The sequence below is a fragment of the Danio aesculapii genome, chromosome 16 (assembly GCF_903798145.1).
Source record: "Danio aesculapii chromosome 16, fDanAes4.1, whole genome shotgun sequence".
Taxonomy (NCBI): domain Eukaryota; kingdom Metazoa; phylum Chordata; class Actinopteri; order Cypriniformes; family Danionidae; genus Danio; species Danio aesculapii.
The window spans coordinates 47733196-47749669 of record NC_079450.1 but is presented as its reverse complement, the minus strand read 5'-3'; the positions used below and the strand labels follow the sequence as shown (position 1 = coordinate 47749669).

The following is a 16474-nucleotide window of genomic DNA, read 5'->3' as shown; positions in this document are numbered from 1 at the left end:
GCAATAACCACTCGTACATTTTAGTTACATTTGTCTGATAGCCTATATTCATAATTATCAAACGATACTTTTTATCTTCTTGTCTTTTTAATCAGATATGCACCTTGTGACATGAAAAATGTACATTTTAATAACAAGTGTAAAGCTTTATCTTTGTTCAATGTTAATATTTAAAAACAGATTTGTGACATTAAATGAACAAAAATTTGTTTTATTTTACATAATAAAAACAGAGTTACTTAGTTACTGTATTTTAGATCACTAAGTGAATTTAAAAAAACCTGAATGTTTTGAATCTTTTTTTTTCTTTTGAAACACACACACGCACACACACACACACACTCACACGCGCACACGCACACACACAAACTAGTATGCAAAATATTTTTCAACACTGAAGAGAAATATATCAAAGCGGACATTTTAAAGGACATTTATTATATGATTGAATTAAATGAAATTAGTTTGTCTTTATAGCTAATCATTGTTCAAAATTAGGCCAAATATATATTTGTATTTATATATATATATATATATATATATATATATATATATATATATATATATTTGTATATATTTGTATATGTATTTCTTTCTATACATATTACATAATGTACATATTTCTTTCTATTAAAACAATGCTATATATATATATATATATATATATATATATATATATATATATATATATATATTAATCTGGAGTCACCACAGCGAAATGAACCGGCAACTTATCCAGCACATGTTTTACGCAGCGGATGCCCTTACAGCCGCAACCCATCTCTGGGAAACATCCACACACATTTATTCACACTCATACACTACGGACAATTTAGCCTACCCAATTCACCTGTACCACATGTCTTTGGACTGTGGGGGAAACCAGAGCACCCGGAGGAAACCCACGGAAACACAGAGAGAACATGCAAGCTCCACACAGAAACGCCAACTGACCCAGCAGAGGCGCGAACCAGCGACTTTCTTGCTGTGAGGTGACAGCACTACCTACTGCCCCACTGCTTCGCCTTGGTTAATTTAACAGATCGCATAAATAATACTTGGTACAACTACTGTTTTTACAGTTACTGTGACAGTTGGGTTTAGGGTTGGGGTGGAGGTAGACATTAATAAAATACAATGAATGGGAAATTTTAAAAAATAATAAATAATTCTCGTTAACTTCCAGCAGCAACCATATCTGATCTAGCAACAACTGTTGGTAACCACCATATTGAATTATAAGTAGCTAGATACCATTATTGATAATAAATTACATATTGATGAAAATACTGAAAGACTATGCAGGACAGGCCAACAAAGACTTTATTGTCTGCGAAAGTTTTAGGAAGTTTAGTATTGATAGGACTCTGATGGTGGCAATTTATAAGGCCTATACAGAATCCATTTTAACCTTTTCATTGATTTGTTGGTTTGCTTCAATAAAAGTAAAACAGAAGAACTCACTGTCTGAGGTTTTAAACAACTGCAGTTAAGTATTATGGGTAAAAGTGCTGGGGTTATCCCATTTCGTCACCTTGGAATTATAAGGTTTTATCTGCGTTCTGAATGATGAGATATTGAGCTTCAAAGTTTTTGCATTCCATAACAGACAGTATGTGTGTAACATTTGTTTTTTAAATAAAAAGTCCTAAAATGTAAACAACTTATAAAAAAACCATCCCATAATGTAAATAAGTTATCATTTAATAAGAATATGTCAATAACTCAATTTTGACAAAAATGTCAGATAGAACCTTATAATTCCGAGGTGATGATTTGTATGAAATACAAATTACATCAGATATATCCCATCCTCTTTTTGATCCATTTCAAATCTTTCCCTCAGGAGCTTGGGATATGGTCCCTTTGGCAAGGACCAACAGGTTAAAATTTTTATTTGTTCCTTGTGAGATTGATTTACTGAATGTTAATAGGAAGAGGTAGTTGCTGTTTTTAGTACTATAAATGTTCTTTAATGTTTGTCTTAAGTGTAAATCTATTACGCTGCAGAACAAATCGCCCCAAAAGGGGACAATAAAGTTTACAGTAAGAGTAATGTTAGACCACTGAGGCAGATAAATCTAAAATTTAACTTTTAAAACTTCTTAGCATCCAATGGTTGCTTTATTGGTACAACTTGTGAGCGTCCCATTACTTCGGTTTGGTTAGGATAACAGTAACCAAATAACACTTGTTGACTAGCAACTTACAAACTACCTGAATTCAGAGTAGTCATGTCAACAGATCCCTGTAAACAGCTACAACAAAGGGTTACTGATCTATTCAGCAGCCCATTGGACACAATGATTTCCTGGTTTTAACCTCTGTGGGGCTTTAGACATGATAAATGAGTAGCCCTGGTAACCATGGGCGGCTGCCAACACTGCCTGATGATTAGACCATTACTGAGGAACTATTTTCTGAAACAAAAGATTGAAATAAAAAAAATGGATAGATATAATTATGTAAAAAATAAAAGTTCTGTCATCAAATGGGATGTGTGGTAAAAGAGACCTAGACAGTGTAGCGGGGTGTTAGTTTTGTGGTGTAGTCAATGGCTCTTGCCACTATGAAACACCACCTGGAACTGAATCAGACTAGTTCCCACTGGAAACTCATCACAAAATTTTCTAGTGAAGCTGAGAGCTGGGACCGACTGACTGAACAGTGAAAAAAAAGCATGATATGAATGCTAATAACAGTTCACTCATATACTTACCAGCTAATCAGCCACAAATGTGATTCCAAAATAACTAAGCATTTTCTTATTTTAAATGGATAGTTCACCTAAAATTAAAACCGGGCCATCAGAAAGGGGATTTGTGCTGAATATTAGCATCATTGACCCTTAACAATGGACAGTACCTATAACTGTCAGTATGTTTGTGTGCTTTTTATACCGTTTCTTTTCTAATTAAGTTAAGTGGAAAAATAAATAAATTGAAATGCAAATCAAAGTATAAATAGCAGAAGTGAAGTTCACTTCTACTTAGTGAACAAATAGATTTTCCCCACCAGCAAATATTAATCCGACGCCATATATAAAAGCAGACACTAACCCGGTATAATGCCGTCACTAATGACTAAATCTCTAAAAGACGGATAAAAACATCAGTGAATTGTAGCTCTGACATGGACATGAGGGTTATAAATGACTGAAAAACAGCTGCAGGTGAAGAATATTGACCGCAAGTGCTCAGATTGTGATCACATCTCGGTTTTGTTCTGTTGATATGTAATTTTAAATATTCATAGCTTGAAACAGATGGAAATATGAACGCATAGCTACGGTTGCTAAGCCACGATTGGTGTGTGGCGTTTTTATTTTTTTTGGTGTGGCATAGCGAAGGGTCAATTAAACCATGGAACAAAAGGTTATATTCAATTGGAAATTTGCCCCCAACTTTCCATCATTTTCCCTCTTTCTTTTCAGATGGGATGGCGAACCAAACCAAAGGTTACTATGGGCCAACTTTGGCCCGCGGGCCCCTACGTTGGGCACCTCTGCTTTAGATTGTGACGTGAGAAAGCCCTTTGGGAGGCAGCCACTCAAGACAGTTCTGGGAGGTAAAAATGCTGAATGGCTTTGATAAGCCTTTACATTTTTTTCCATTGAATTGGTGTGTTTACATTAGATTAACAGCACATCAGTGTCAGTTACCGCAGATTGATTTTACAGCACCATATTAAATGTTCTGACACTGTTACAGCACTTACATTCATTAAAACTATAAAAAACATTCACGATAATAAAAATACACTGATACCAAGAAATACCAAGACTGAACAGAGGATGATCTCCGAGTCTCCAAAAATAAACCAAGAATAGACTTGTGCTGAAAAAATTCTGCCTACCAGTTTCATTGAGGTTAATATTACATTAAATAAATGAATAAATGAGTATAAAATTATATGATTGTTTGTCATACTGTTGCACTTTTTGTGGTCAATATTCTTGTGTTTCTATAGACATGATGTTGGTGTGTGAGTGCATGCGCGCGCCATTGCAAGCAATGTTGTAATGCTTATAACCACCTCAGAGGATAGGCTAGTGGGGGTTGCGCGTCACTATTTTAGGGGTCGCAGGCAGAAAAGTTTGGAAACCCCTGTATTAATGGCATCAAATCATGCCCATTTTATGCATTATTTAAACGTGCATATAAATAGGTGGATGGGAACATAGCTATTGTTATCCTTAGTAGAGTATCCTTAGTAGAGTACAAATACTAAGTCATTTATTACTGGTTTCCAACATTCTTCAAAATATCTTTTTTTTAATAAAAAAAAAACTTGTGGTTCGGAGTAAGTAAATGATGACAGAACAGGGTGAACTATCTCTTTAATATGGTTTAGCTTTTTAATTTTTAGCTAAAATTGTTTCTTTTGTAAGTCAATCACTTGTTAAATTGAAGACTCTCACTCTTGACACTGCAAGAGACCAAGTGCAAACAACCAAAAATCATGAAGTTGTGTTTTTAGAGCCAAAGTACATACCTGTCGCTAGAGAAGTCTGTTAGTAATTCCTCCCTTCAAGTATTTTATTAGTAACTAAACTAACTGGTTGCATTGTCCAACATGGAACACATCAAACACAACAGCTATCATGCAATCAGACATTTAGTTAAAAATTACCTTAGACAAACTCATCTGTGGCATGACCATGCAATGCATTTTAAAATCTATTGACACGACGCCTATTAATAGTATGCCAAAAAAAAATTCACAGATTTAATGATTATTTTAAAGAATAATTGATCTGAACTCAATAAAAGGCTTTTCATATGTGTACACACATCAGTATATTGACACTGCTGAATACAACAGATTGAGAAATGGCTGTATTATGATGACAAGATATATGATTTTGGAGTGCTTACATCCCATAAAGCTCTTATTACCCTTATGATAATTTCAACATAAAACATTCTTAAAAATGTAAAAGTTGTATCTGTTAATATTATAGTCACGCTAACAGGAACAAACAATGAATAATTGTATTTTTATTCACTAACATTAACTAAGAATTAAATAAAGATTATTTTTGTTAGTTCATGTTAACTAATAGGACCTTATTGTAAAGTGCATTTTTACTGATTGGCTGAATGTAATGACAGGTTATAAGATACACTGGAATATATAATAAATTACTTTATAAAGAATACAACAAAATGAGAGGTCTCCATTGAATTCGATAGCAAAAATTAGCCAATTTTGTTATCATTAAAAGGAATAGTTCACCTAAACATTGAACTTTGTTTACTTACTTTGAGAGTAAATGAAAATATACACATGACCTGAGTGCATTCACAACGTTCTGGAGCGTAAGGTTCATGTTGTACTATAATGAGACACACTTTTAAATGTGAAATGTATGTTTATATGGATTTATAAGCATTTATAGAGGAGGGCATGTGTGTTGGATTGTTCATTAAATTATATACTTGTGCTTATCCTGGATGCTTAAATATCTTGATAAATTAGCGAGTGTGCAATCTTTGGTAATCTGATATTTTACAGATCCCTATCATTTTATTTGCATTCATCATTACGTGACAGGAAACTCTTTTGAACCAAGCAAAGGCGTAGATTTGGCATGGACGGAGGGGATGTGTCCCCATCAATATCCAGCAAATACTGAAACGTCCCCACCAATAACTTAATTACCTTCAAAATTAAGTAAGTTTTAAATCACATTCTCTTCTCGGGTCCTCTCTCCCACAAAACAAATAAGGACAGCTGCAATTAAATTTGAATGTGGGAAGCGACAAAACAAGGAATTTTTCCAGTTCTCCTCCTCTGTACAAGACGTGGACATAAGTACTTTCCAAAGATTCAAGTTTTTAAAGTCAAGTTTGCTTGGAGTCCACCAAAATAATATTAATTAAGGCTGTGCAATTATTCAATTAAATTCATCTTTATTTGTATAGCGCTTTTACAATGTGGATTGTGTCAAAGCAGCTTTACATAGAAGATTTTAGTGAATTGAAACAGTGTCAGTTCAGTTTTCAGAGTTTAAGTTCAGTTCAGTGTAGTTCAGTTCAGTTCAGGTCAGTGTTGTTTAATATTCACTGCTGAGAGTCCAAACACTATAGAGCAAATTCATCTATGCGCAGCTCCACAAGTCCCGAACCGAATTCAGTATTCGAAATTCAGTTTCGATTTTGACTTTCATGATTTTGAAAAATAACAATCGGGATAAAATGGTTACTTTGCATCATGTGCCTCTTTAAATTCCTTTACATTCATACCACCTCAAAACCAGATTGCAGTAAAATTATGTAAGTTGACTTTTGCATCATGGCATGGGTTTCATTCATTGTTATTCGTATTATTATTAAGTGTTTAAAGCCTTTATTTATGTTTTTATAAGCATGAAAGAGAATTTGTGCTGTTCTTTGCATGTATTATAGGGATGTATGTCCCCACCAATGTCAAGAGCAAATCTACACCCTTGGAAACAAGGCTGTGGAATAAAGACAATATTGTTCAGTTTATTGCAGACTTATCATTTCACTACAAGATATAGTATTAATTTTATTTATAATGTATTTTATTTGACTCAAAGTTCTAGTTGGTGTTGACTTTCATTGTATCATTCACCAGCATCAGGTTCAGCTAAAAAAAAATATTTTTGTGAAGAAAACAACAACAACAACAACAACAACAACAAACAAACAAACAAACAAACAAACAAACAAATATAATGGCTGAGTTTGAGTAAATTAAAACATCAAATGTTAATTTTGGAGGGAACTATCTCTTTAAAACAAACATTTATTTGTCACCCACTACTGAGAAAGTGACCAATTAATATGTAATCTCTAGGCAATAATAAGCAGCTTGAGTTACCAGACCAGGTAACATTACAAGTTCGTTTTTGGAATACATGTTGCAACGGCTTACCATATAGTCTACAAATGACCCATTTTCCAAAAGCCTCCAAATGTATAGTAGTCAGTTTAAACCGTGATCAGCTCTGGATGCTAAACTGACAATTTGTTTGAGGTCCCAGACCAAATTGAAGGCCCACCCAGTCTCCATGTTATCTCACAAAAAGCATTAATAAAGTGTTCGTTGTCGTACGTTTCCTTTGTGCTACAGATTTTCTTTCCATGTTCCTTTGTAATTAAAGATTTTGTAGCTTAAGAAAAATCCTGAAATTGCCAAATCATCATCAGTGCCTCTGGACAGCATCCCATGTTGACCTCCTTCTTCTTCATGGCATGAGCTGACCCACGCCCTGACCTGAACCTGACTGAATCTGAGATTAAATGTCTACTCTTTGTGATTGTATTTATCAAATTGATGCGGCTGGAAGGGCATCTGCTGCATAAAATATATGACGGAATAGTTGGTGGTTAATTCAGCTGTGGCAACCCCTGAACAATAAGGGACTAAGCTGAAGGATGGATGAAGGAAGGATGGAGGAGTTGAAGTCAGAATTATTAGCCTCCCTTTGAGTTTTTTTCTTCTTTTTTAAATATTTCCCAAATTATGTTTAACAAAGCAAAGAAATTTTCACAGTATGTCTGATAATATTTTTTCTTCTGGAGAAAGTCTTATTTCTTTTATTTCGGCTGAAATAAAAGCAGTTATTAATTTTTTAAACACCATTATTTTAAGGTCAAAATTATTAGCCCCTTAAAGCTATATATTTTTTTGATAGTCTACAGAACAAACCATCATTATACAATAACTTGGCTAATTATCCTAACCTGTCTAGTTAACCTAATTAACCTAGTTAAGCCTTTAAATATCACTTTAAGCTGTACATAAGTGTCTTGAAAAATATCTAGTCAAATATTATTTACTGTCATTGTGGCAAAGATAAAATAAATCAGTTATTAGAAATGAGTTATTAAAACTATTATGTTTAGAAATGTGTTGAAAAAATCTTCTCTCCGTTAAACAGAAATTGGGGGAAAAATAAACAGGGGGGCTAATAATTCTGACCTCAACTGTATATAATTGATGTAATCTGTAATGATATATAAATGTCATATAATTATACAAATACTTTACATAAAGCTCTTCAGAAATGAACAAGAGAGACAAACCACAGGGAAAGAACCTATAAACATATATGTTTTACTATAGGTTTTGATTTAGATTTTTAATATCTGTAACATATAAAATTGACTGTTTCCCAGAGATGGGTTGCAGCTGGAAGGGCATCCGCTGCATAAAACATGTGCTGGATAAGTTGGTGGTTCATTCCGCTGTGGCAACCCCGGATTAATAAAGGGACAAAGCCGAAAAGAAAATGAATGAATGAAAATTGGCTGTTTTCCTACATTATATGTATATATATATATATATATATATATATGTGTACAATATGGCCTATATTTTCCTATATTATGTGTACATATATATATATATATATATATATATATATATATATGTTACATTTAATAGAAACATTTATGTCAAAACCTATATAAAAACATATGTTTATAGGTTCTTTCCGTGTGGGTTGTCTCTCTCGTTTGTTTCTTATCTGCCATAGTTAAAATCCATAACATGCCAATTACATATGATACCAATTTCAAGTGTTTGCACATACATAAGCTTTTTGCACCTTTTTTTTAGTTCTTAGTTGTTGCCTTGATAATAGAAAATATGAGCTAGGCATCATGTATGACAGTTGCCAAAGTAAGATATCTTGTATGTACATAGGGCTTATATGTGGATATAAAGAAGAAATACAGGAGATCTATATGACCTGTATATACACATATATGCACCTCAATTTTGCCTATATGTGGCATACGCATAAATGCAGCATATATATTATCATATGTGTGCATATATATTGCATATATGTTTCATATATGCGCATATATCCTCATATAGGTTCTTGCCATGTGGGAATGTACAGTTGTAGTCTTTTTCTTATTTGTGTATGTATGTATCAAATTTCCAATAGTTTTTAGGCTATGCACACAAGTATCACTATACTGTTTTATTCATTGTTAATGTAATATACATGCTTTGGTCATACTTGACAAGTCATGTCAAAAAGTTCATTTAAATTGAATTGAATGGAGAGAAAGAGAGAGAGAAGGGGGAGGAGGAGCCGCGAGCGGTGCATCGCACATCGTCTCCGCCAGATCATCAGAGGCTGCTCTACTACACCGTGAGACAAAAAAGGATGGTGCCTTCCACAGTTCATTATGTACTGACAAAACAGCACAGAGAGGTCGTCTAATGACTATTTATTTGATCGTCGCAGATATAGCATTAAATGCAAGTACTGGGCCAAGCTGTGTGGGATCTAACGCCAGGCGTTCTCGAGAGCTGTTTGTTGCCCCGTGAGGATTTGACGTCTGTGTTCTGCTGGATATTTAGGAGAAATCAAGAGAAAGAGGTTGCGGTCATTGTCCTGCAAAATGGACTGCTTAACCGAACTGGAGAAGTATAAGAAGTAAGTACTTTAAAGCTACTGTGCGTTTGTTTCGGCATGTGAAACATATCCATTAAAAGCCTAACGTTACACACACTACAGATCTTAACCAGTTAACGTTAGCAATTGAGCTAGCAAGTCATTTTGCAGCTAGCTCGCTAACCCACCGTTTACAGTTAGTCGTTTTCATGATTTCACCGCATATCCCACTGGTCAGAGGGTGCATTTTCGTTTTCAGACAAAATATTGTAGTAAGCCCGTTAAACCGAACCAGTTGGTTTGTTGGCCTTAAAGATGAACCGATAACATTAGACGTCTGAAATAGTGACCGTAGCGACACTTCCCTCTGCAGTTAGCCAGCAAAGTGTATGCAGGACAAATCAATAAATAGAAATAAGATTTATTTACGGTAAATTGTATTATTCGTTGTTGTTGGACATTACAATAGTGTAATGTCAATGCAAGTCGTATGTTCTGATAAAACAAGTGAAAATAGATGCAGCGAGGCCTCCACGCAGGCCTCAAATCCACGAGGTAAATTTTTTCAGATCTCTACAGTTTACCGCCACCGCGGTTGTCATCAGGAACCAGCAGGCAGTAAGTGCTGGAATTACTGGAGACGAACGGAAGGCCGTGCCGTTGGAGATCCTGTGTTGTTGACGTTGTTTTTGTCATCCACAGCAATAACTGAACCAAATCAACTGTACCCAAAATATCGCTATGCTGTGCAAAACAAATGTCACCCACATGCGCGAAGACTGCATCTGCAGCATTCAAGCAGTATAACATTATCTAATTTTGTCAAAACATGTTAACCTTAACCATATCGTTTTACCATATCATCACCATAAGCTTTTACTATTGATCAACAACACACTAGAATATCAAGTGTTACTCCTTTATGTCAGGACACCAATTGTGTTCATTGATCTCGTGTGTCGAGGACACGCAGTTTACCTTTCACATTTGAGACAAAAGGCAGTTTGTCCTGCTGAGGCTGATAAGTGCTCTTCCCTCCACTTTACTTCTGTGCCCTGCTTAGTGCTTCTGGTCACCATGTCAACTACCTTTCTCGTTTTAACCAGAATAGTGAACCTATATTTTTACATTGGTTTTACATTCAGGCTTTCTCATTAATAATGTAATTTCAGAAAAGTATTCTTTGCAAATGAGTAGTGAAGTCGTATTAGCAGCCAATGGTCTATCAAAATACAACATCGTTCAGTCAACTAAATAGTGCTAATGTTGTTTTGAAGTCATACTTAAAGTTAAGATCAGACTGAGTATTCATAGTACTATGGTAAACAATATAGGGAGCTTGTCGCAAGTTGTCACTGAAGGAGTGCAAATGTAAAACTAACTTTACCTCAATAATTTTTTTACTGGTCATCATCATCGTCACTGAGGTAAAGTTGGTTTTATATTCACACATTCACACTTTCTTCTTAATAATATAATTTCAGAAAAGTATATGTTGGCAAATTCTAAATAGTGAAATCACATTAGCAGCCAATGGCTATCCAAGTACAGTGTTCACAGTCAAATAAATAGTGTTTATGTTGTTTTCAAGAAGTACTTATATGTGATTTCAGACAGAATATTCAAAGTATAACGGTGAACAATATAGGGAGCATGTCACAAGTTGTCACTGAATCAATGTGCGAATATAAAACTAACTTTACCTCAATATCATTGTCTGCCAAACAATACAAAGCGCGTAAAACCAAATAAAGTGTCTTTACTTTGACGTTACTATTTATTTGCTGTTATAGTAACCACAGATTCAGCAGTATTTATTGTTCGAATATGAAATATAGTCTGCATATAGAAATTGTAATTTTAAATGCACACACTAGTCTTTTAACAGTAAAACATGGAACAACCACTATATAAATATTGCATTAGTATTAGCCATGTTAGTAGTATTCCAGTGACAGGTTAATTTGCAAAATTAAGATTTATGCTAAATGAAAAGCGTTTGTTTTACTATCCTAATTATGCACTATTACAGTTGTAGATATTGTATTATAGATATTGTATTATAGATATTTAGTTTATTCAGCGATATGAATACAATTTCACTAGATGAGATGAAAAAATGTTTGTTAAGAATTCGATTGATTGGGAAGATTCTGTAGGGGATAAAATATGATAAACAATTTACAAGCATAGATAAATTCAATAAAGAAAATATGCAAATTAAATTAACAGCTTTTTATTGTTTTGCAAAGTTTAAATATATTTAGGTATACAGTAGTTGAACAATTAAATGCAAAATAATATATCAATGCTGAAACGATATATGATGCAGCTTATTGAGTTTTAAAGTCGGCATAAATTGAAATGTATTGTTCTTTATTTTAAATGTAAATACGCACGCACATATTGTTGATTGCATTATTTTGAATCAGTTTTGTGACATGCAGGAATTACCATGTGTTCACAATACCATCATTGGCTCTGGCAGCTCTGTTGTTGGCACTCTGATGATCAAATATTTTTTCTAACGAAATACACCAATTGAAAGCCGTTTGTGTAGTAAGACTTTTAAATTACTGCTTAAGTGCTAGATTAATTTTAACATGCTGTATACAGAAGATGTTCACTAGCCTTTGTCTTCACATTAATGTAATCTAACCGCCTGCTCCCATTGAAAATGAATGACTTCCAGCTAGGGCTGCACGATTCTGGCTAAAATGTGAATCATGATTTTTTTTGCTTAAAATCAAGATCACGATTTTCTCACGATTCTTTAGCTGTAAAATAAAGGTTAATATGATTGGCCTATTTTTATTGTTAATTCTTATAAACATCGTCACCTTGGAATTATGAGGTTTTGTCTGCGTTATGAATGATTTTGAGATATTGAGCGTCAAAGTTTTTGCAATCCATATAGCAAACAGTATGTGTGTAACATTTTTTTTTTTTTAAGTCTTAAAATGTAAATAACTTATAAAAAAACATCCCATGTTGTAAAGAAGTTGTCATTTAATAAGAAAATGTCAATAACTCAATTTTGACAAAAATGTCAGGTACAACTTTATAATTCTAAGGTGACGATATGGTAAAGCAACACTAATAATATTAGGCCTATGTGTAAGTCTACTGTTGCTTAAAATGCTAAATTTTGTACAGTCATTATGGTGCACTTGATCAGACTTTCAATATGTCCTTTTTGTTAATTCACAGTAAAATGATGACATCCGAATACAACTATTCATAATTATAAAGTTGAATTATTATGTTTGAGACACATGCTTGTCATTTGTCATTGACAACATTATTAGACCATGTGGTTTCACTGGTAAAATCAGACATTTGTCATTATCAGATTTCTTCCCGCATTATTTTAAACATTATATAGGCTAGAGTAGTTATACTGACACTTTTAAACATTTATTTTCATGCACAACACTATGTGTTAGCTATTAAAGAAAAAACATATCAAATGCTTGTCGTGATCATAACCGTAAAATCCGATATGATAATTTAAATGATGTGCGCACCGGTTTTACTTTCACTTCTGAAAGTGCAGAGTGCTGCTCATGGCTGCCGTAATTGTGATAAACACACACATGCTGATCATTAATCATCTCTTAAAGGATCGCTCTGTGCAACAAACTGAACGTTATTTACAACTTTATTACCTGGTATTTAAAGCCTATGCAGGTTCTGTTCACTAAAGTAGCCGTCATTGGCGTGCATGCACGCGCGCGTTCTCCGCAGTAAACAAACAGCCTTGTGGTCAACTCACGTGGGATTTCGCAGCCGCAAGTACATATTTCATGAAGACAGAAATGACATTTCTGGGTGAATTATACCTTATAAATACAGTATGAGACACTTTTAACGCTATTTGAAGGTGTTCATGTTTCTGTGAAGACTTGTGTGACCGCCTTTAAGTTTTTCTCCTGACCTTGAAAATTTAATTGGCTGAATCGTAGAAAAGCTGAATTAAGATCGTGTGTAGGGTTGAATCGAGATCGTGATCTTTTTTCGATTAATCGTGCAGCCCTACTTACAGCTACTTCTGATGCTTTCACTGGTGGCAGTGTGAACACATCGTTATTCTATCAATTAATTTAATTTAAATGGCCTCTGCAAGCTTGTTTATCTAGTCCAATGTTAAGTGCACAAAATCCTCAAAATCATGTACAGTTTGCTGAAGTAATCCGTCTTAGGGGGGCTGAGTGGAAATGTTGTGATATAGAAATGCACATGGTTTAGGCACGTTTATTGTAGCTACATGGTTTCCGCTACATTCATTCTTCCATGGCGGGGCACCACGCCAAGATTCGTCCCGCCACAGCTACATTACAGCTTCTCATTCAAAACATTCTATTTTTTAATAGCGGGTGATAATCGCACCAAAACGTATTAAAAGGTAAGTGAATTATAACAGCGCAAACTTTTCTGTAAGCGTAGTAGTGCTGTGCATCATTTGTTTAACCCTTTAAGGTTACGTGCTGACTGTGACAGGTGCGTGATGCGTGAGGCCAGCAAACACGACATATAGCCGTTTTACTTTATTTCAGGACGCATTAATACCGGAGGCATTCATAATTATTCCTAGCAAATCTAATAAATGCTGGAGACATACTCGTTATATAAACACACTAAATTGCACCTCGGCAGCATTTATTTAAGAGCGCACAAGAAGGTCTGAGCGCTCTTAAAGCGGCTTATATTTGAGGGGGGCGTGCAAGAAGTTTTGTGCAGAAGCAGAAAAATCGCCGCGCAATCAGATCCGCATGCTCGTAGGCTATTACATAAATGCGATCTCGACTTTGAATACTGTTCTCACGACATTTGTCATTGAAATAACGCCACAGGAAGTTGGTCGATCTGTATAAAAAAGTCCTGCCACAGCTGGAAAAAAAATTCTAGAGGAAACACTGAGCTAGCTAACATTGGACCACTGATTGCCATCGGAGGTAGAGGATAAACATTGGTCTCACGATTCAGTTCAGCTGCGATTATCATGTCATCGATTTGGTTCAGTTCAATAACTTGTTGCATCAGAGTGCATTGACTATGCTTTCCATCCACAATTTTTTTATTTGACTTCACAGCACAAGAATACAAATGGGTCTTTTATTAATAATGCAGTCAGATGCTTTTTTTTTTTACCTGCTCAAAGAAAACATGCTTTTTGAATGTATCGAACAAAACTGAACACAACAGGAACATTTAGACTAAGTACACAAAAGTAAATAATAATCCCTCATGCTTTTTGTGAAAGACAGTCCCAGCAAACTCACAAGCAGAGATTAGTTTTTTTCACTTTTTTTGTATGCTTTTTATTTAGTTGAAACATAAATACTCACCTTCCTCGCCATAGAAAGCTACCTCAGCATAGTCCGTATGAGATCAGTACATATTAACCGATTATGACCTATTAGAACCGTTACCGAATCACCTGCATTGTGGTGCATCAAAAACACAATTAATTTTGATTTGCCGCCATAGCTGCAGTCATGTGCTTTCAAAAATGGTTTCATTTGCTCATGAATTAGAAAACTAAATGGACACGGACTGTGGTGTGAATCTTATTTTATATGATGCTCTTTAAAATGTTAGGGTTGGGGAGCCGGGATCAGAACAGAGATGTGTAGGCAACAAAATAAAAAGGTTGAGCAGCTGAATTGACTCAAATATATCTCCTCTGTTTTGCTGAGTAACACTACACAACATTATTACAACGGTGTCTTGGATTTGGATCATTAGGGCTCTCACATGAGTTTTCTCATTGAGGAAGTTCATATTCCTGATCATTCTGACAGCTCATCAATGCAGTTACTCTTGATCATGCTTGTTTAGGCATTTAAGTGGCACATAAATTCATACTGGTTACATGGTAACCCACAGAACTGGGTTTCAATATCCAACCCTAGTCACTTCATGTGTCTTTCTCGAATTGGATGGCTATCTAATTTGTGAAAACAATTCCATTCACATTTGGCAACATAAGTGTGTCTTTTAAATATGATAAAAATACGGTATTCAAATCTCACACTATATGCAAAGTTAACCAGGTTACTAAAGCGTCAAATTCACAGCATTATTGAATTATTATTTTTTACAGAAGTATAAGCTACATATCTTATTTAACGTACAAATGATTTTATGTAGGCCTCAGTACTTTGTACTTCAGTCGTGTTACAGTAAAACTTCATCACATTAGGTGGGCTGCATGATTACTGTCAATATACAATGATTTTTGTGCAAAACTGTAAAGGGTATACTAGGCATGTCATGATAAGAATTTTTTCTTGTGCGATATATTGTCACAGAAATTGTTGCGATAAGCTATACTATTGTCATTTTGAGATCATTTATGCCATTTAGTAATTAAATAATGCAAATAAACACTTATCATTCTTAAGGGTAATTTTACTGTGATAATTTGATGTTAAACACCTAAATGTCCTATTATATATACAATTAAATGACCTATTAGGTAAATGTCCCATTATATACTTTGACACAGGTGAGGTTGAACGTAAATGTCACTGTAAAATGGGTCTTAAGTTATTTGTAAATTTACTGGGAAACAAGAAGAATAGTATTCACAGGTTAATATTCATAAACACTAGTCTGAAACTTGATTTGATTGTGTACAGCACTACTTTTGATTTATTCATTCATTTTCCTTCAGCTTAGTCTCTATTTCAGACTGCGCCACAGTGGGATGAACCACCAAATTAATCATTACAAAATTGACTAAATTCTGGTAAATAAGTAGTATATATATATATATATATATATATATATATATATATATATATATATATATATATATATATATATATATATATATATATATATATATATATATATATAAACTATAAATATGATCTTAAATTCACTTAAAATGATGAGTCCCGGTGAGTCAGGAGTGTTCAGTGCTCATGAACCCACTGAGAACAGCCTTACCTCGGCTACTGCTTCTGGAATCTACTACTGACTCTGGTGCATGTCTCTATAGTGGTTAAACATGAGATGCAATTCATTTTAGCTATATCTAACCATCTGTTTTAGTTATATTTTGCAATGGCAAAAATTATT

General features: G+C 34.3%; 1 protein-coding gene across 1 annotated transcript in view; it reads left to right on the top strand.

Annotated features, from left to right (window-relative positions):
• Positions 1 to 9100: 9100 nt before the first annotated feature.
• Positions 9101 to 16474, top strand: part of setd2 (SET domain containing 2, histone lysine methyltransferase) — a 45519-nt gene continuing 38145 nt past the window's right edge. The window contains exon 1 of the mRNA XM_056476158.1: positions 9101 to 9427. The gene's annotated coding sequence lies outside the window, so the exon portion shown is untranslated. The remainder of the gene's footprint in view (positions 9428 to 16474) is intronic.